This window comes from Nannospalax galili, unplaced genomic scaffold (assembly GCF_000622305.1).
Source record: "Nannospalax galili isolate Female #2095 unplaced genomic scaffold, S.galili_v1.0 scaffold388, whole genome shotgun sequence".
Taxonomy (NCBI): domain Eukaryota; kingdom Metazoa; phylum Chordata; class Mammalia; order Rodentia; family Spalacidae; genus Nannospalax; species Nannospalax galili.
In genome coordinates, this window is record NW_008360304.1 from 1,399,501 (window position 1) to 1,403,705 (window position 4,205).

The 4,205-nt window shown below is 39.5% G+C and overlaps 1 non-coding gene across 1 annotated transcript; it reads right to left on the bottom strand.

The window, feature by feature from the left end:
• Window positions 1–3,871: 3,871 nt before the first annotated feature.
• LOC115068655 lies at window positions 3,872–3,982 on the bottom strand. Its single transcript, XR_003847984.1, has one exon. It is a non-coding gene; the product is annotated as a U6 spliceosomal RNA (small nuclear RNA).
• Window positions 3,983–4,205: the final 223 nt, after the last annotated feature.

Genomic DNA, 4,205 nt, shown 5'->3' on the forward strand with positions numbered 1-4,205 from the left:
AGTAGTGTCTGTGATCCAGCTCTCCCGTGGGGAAGATGAGAGGCTGAGACAGGGAATTCCCGGAAGCTCCCAGACCAACTATACAATGGAAAAACACCTGGCCTATACAATGGAAAAACACCAAAGTGACCCTGTCTCAAAGTAGGTGAAGGCAAGGACCATCCAAGGTTGTCTTCTGACCTACACACACCATAGTCCATGCATGCCCACATTCATACAAATGAATGCACATACACATACAAAATTTCCTGCCTATAATACCAATTTCTCTCTTTCTTTTTTTGTTTATTCATTTTTTTTGAGACAGGATCTCCCTGTATCCCAAACTGGCCTGGAACTCACTTTGTAGACTAGGCTGGCCTCAATCTCACAGAGATCCACCTTCCTCTGCCTCCCAAGTGCTGGGACTAAAGGTGTGTGCTTCCATGCTCAGCTATCCATTTCTTTTTTAAGATTTCATTTATTATTTTTAATATGTATGAAAGTTTTGCCTGCATGTATGTAAATGTACCAAGTGCATGCAGTGACTACAGAGGCCAGAATAGGGCATCAGATCCTCTGCAACTGGAGTTACAGACAAGTTGTGGGCTGTCATGTGGGTCCTGGGACCTAAGCTAAGGTCCTCTGCAAGAGCAGCAAGTACCCTTAACTGCTCAGCTATATCTCCAGCCCCCAATTTCTTTATTTATCAATTTTCCTGTCTTACATGATATCCAAGGAATTAATGCAATTTGGTCATGGTATGTAATCTTTTACACAGGTGATTTCAGTTTACAGTTAAATGCCTTCAAAGAAGTGTTCCAAAGCCATTCAATGAAGCAGTGTTATCAACAAACAGTACTGGGGAAACTGTATACTGTGTTCAGAGGACACCATCTACAAAATTAACACCAAAATTAGTAAAGCCACCAGGTGTGCTGGTGCATGCCTTTAATCCCAGCACTCAGGAGGCAGAGGTAGATGAATCTCTATGAGTTCACGGCCATCCTGGTCTACATAGTGAGTTCAAGTAGTGAATTCTAGCCCAGTCAGGACTATAGAATGAGACTTTGTCTCAAAATAAAACAAAGCAAAACAGAGAGTAAAGCCCTAACCATAAAACCTAAAGTTAAACCATAAAATTAAAACTCTAAAATTTAAACTCTAAAAATTAAAAAAGAATGTAGGGGTACTAGGCATGGTGGTGCATGCCTGTAATTCCACCACTCTGGGGCCTGAGGCAGAAGGATAGCCACGAGTTTGAAGGCAGCTTGGACTTTGTAGTGAAACCCTGTCTTGGGAAAAGGAGAATAAAACAAAATCAACCCCCCCCAAAAGAACTACAGCATAAACCCATAACAACAACCAAAACAGACAGACAAAAACCACCTCACCAAAACCATCAGGGAAAAGCCTCCTGATTTTGATTTGGCAATGACTTCTTGAATATGAAACCAAAAGCACTGACAACAAAGAAAAAGCAGACAACTTAGGTTTCATCACAGTGAAAACCATTTGTGCATCAAAAGACTTATCAAGAAAGCAAAAAGTGGGGCTGGCAAGATGGGTCAATGGTGAAGAGTCCTTCCTGGTCTTCCAGAAGATCTAAGTTCAGTTCCCAGCACCCACATTAGGTGGTTCACAACAGTCTGTAACTCCAGCTCCATAGAATATAATGCCGTCTTCTGGCCTCTGCAGGAATACAAGTAAAAATAAATAAGTCCAAAAAATGTTTTAAATTATTTTTTTTATGTGTTTGAGTACATTAGCTCCATGTGTGTAAGTGCACCCAGGTCATACAATGCCTATGGAGATCAGAAGAGGGTGTCAGTCCCTGGAACTGGAGTTACAGATGGTTGTTAGCCACCATATAGGTGCTGAGAATGGAACTTGGGTCCTCTGCAAAACCAGGACTCTTAACAACTGAGCTATCTCTCCAGGCCCCACATTTAAAAAACAAAAATCCAATAATGTATGATTCCACTTATGTGAGAATCTTAGAATAGGCAGAGTAATGAAGAGGGAAACTAGAATAGACCTTACCATGAGCTGAGGTAGGAGAAAACATGGAGTTTCCATCTAATGGATACATGACTATTGGGGAGATAATGAAAAAACTTTCTGAAAATGAAGGTTGAATAATTTGTGAATATACTCATTAAATTATGCATCAAAAAGGTACTATGGTAAATTTCATGCAATTTTTCAAAAATAGATATAAGCCAGATATGGTTGTACATACCTGTAGTCCAAGACACTTGGGAAGTTGAGGCAGGAGAAATGCAAATTGGAGGCTAGCCTGAGCTACAGAGCAAAATAGGAGGCTGGATGAATGACTCAGTGGTTTTAAGAATACTTACTGCTCTTCCAGAATACTGGAGTTTGTGTCCCAGCATCCATATGGCAGCTTACAACTGCCTGTAACTCCAGTTCCAGAGGATCTGTGTGAGATCAAGTTCAGCTGGGGCTACAGGAGACTGTCTTTTTAAAAAAAAAAAAAAAAAATGTGGGGGCGTACTGTTCTCGAAGTTTGGTTCCCACCCCCTGCATTGATTGGGTGGATCACTGTCACCTATAACTTCAGCTCCAGGAGATTCTTGTTTTTCCTTTCCCTTCATATTCTCTCAGTCTCTCTCTCTTGCTCTCTCTCTCTCTCTCTCTCTCTCTCTCTTTCTCCCTCTTGTCTTCTCTAAACTGTTATTATTTTTACTGTATCCTATTGCTTTTCTTTTATTATTTTCTTTTTTTGTTTGTTTTTTGAGATGGGGGTCTCACTATGTAGCCCTGGCTGGCCTGGAACTTATGTAGACCAGGCTGGCTTTGAAGAGATCTACCTGCCTCTGCCTCCCAAGTGCTGGGATTAAAAGTGTGTGCCAGCAAGCCTAGCTTTATTTTTTTTATTTTTCTTTTAACCTCACGGCCAGTCTGAGTTCCTTAGCACCTTGTCTCAAAAAAAAAAAAAATCCGTAATGGCTTTTAAATTTTTACTTATTTATTTCTTATGTGTATGAATGTTTTGCCTGCATGTAAGTGTACCATGTTCATGCAGTGCCCTCAGAGGTCAGAAGAGGGCATCGGATGCCTGGAACGAGAGCTACAGATGGTTATTAGCTGCCACGTGGGTACAGGGAATGGAACCCAGGCCTTATGCAGGGGCAGCCAGTGCTCTTAACTGCTGAGCCCTCTCTCCAGTCCCTGTTTATATTTTAATTCCCTTTCTTGCATTTATCTAATGTTGCTTTCAAACTTTCTCATTACTTATAAATCTTTCTTTTCTTTTTCTTTTTTTTTCTAGTTTGGATTTTTATTTATTTATTTTTCTCTTTTTTATTTTTATTTGCTGTTCTTGTTTGTTTGTTTTTCTTGAGAAAGAAACTCATGTAGCCAAGACCAACCTAGAACTATACAGTCAAAAATGGCTTAGAACTCCTTCTGTATCCAGCTACCAAGTGCTGTGATTATAGGCATGAGTCATCACTCCCAGCTTTAAAATTGTTTTTGGACCTCTTGCTTTCTTATCTTCCACCCAAAACATTTTTCTCATTCTTCCTTTTCTTTCTCCTTTCACTTATTTAACCTTTCTTATCCTCCATTTTTCCCTTTTCCCTTGCTTCTACCTTTATCTCAATCATTTACTCTTTCCACATTTATCCTGAATTTATTTTTATCTTTTTGAGACAGGGTCTCCCTATAGTAGAGAGCTGGGATTAAAGGCTTGTGCCACCATGCTTGACTGTATCCTAAATAATTTTTTTCTAAATTTTTATTGATATTTTGTGAATTTCATGCAATGTATATTGATCATATTTAGACATCCCTCATGGCCCCCACAAGTTTTCATGAATTCTGTCATATATGTTAAAGCCTATCAAGCCAAGTTTCTGTCCCCAGATAACCCTTGGTGTGAGTCTGTTCCCTGGAGCCTGGTCAGCCTTGCACAGGGTCCGAGCTAATCTTCTCTGTATCATTTCATTTTTAGTATCTGTGCTGTTGAAGTGAGCACACTAAGTAATTTTTAACTTCATAGCAAATTCTATATTGTCTTTTTTATGATCACTGATGATATATTAGTGGTTTGAACTGATATTAAATGTATTTCAATATCTTATATGGTTTGGTGGTTTGCTTTCGCTTCTCTGAGGGACATTGGGAATGAGCACTCACAAGTAATCTGCTTAATAAGAAAGGCTGCAAATAAAACTGGAAGAAATATCCAAACCAAGAAA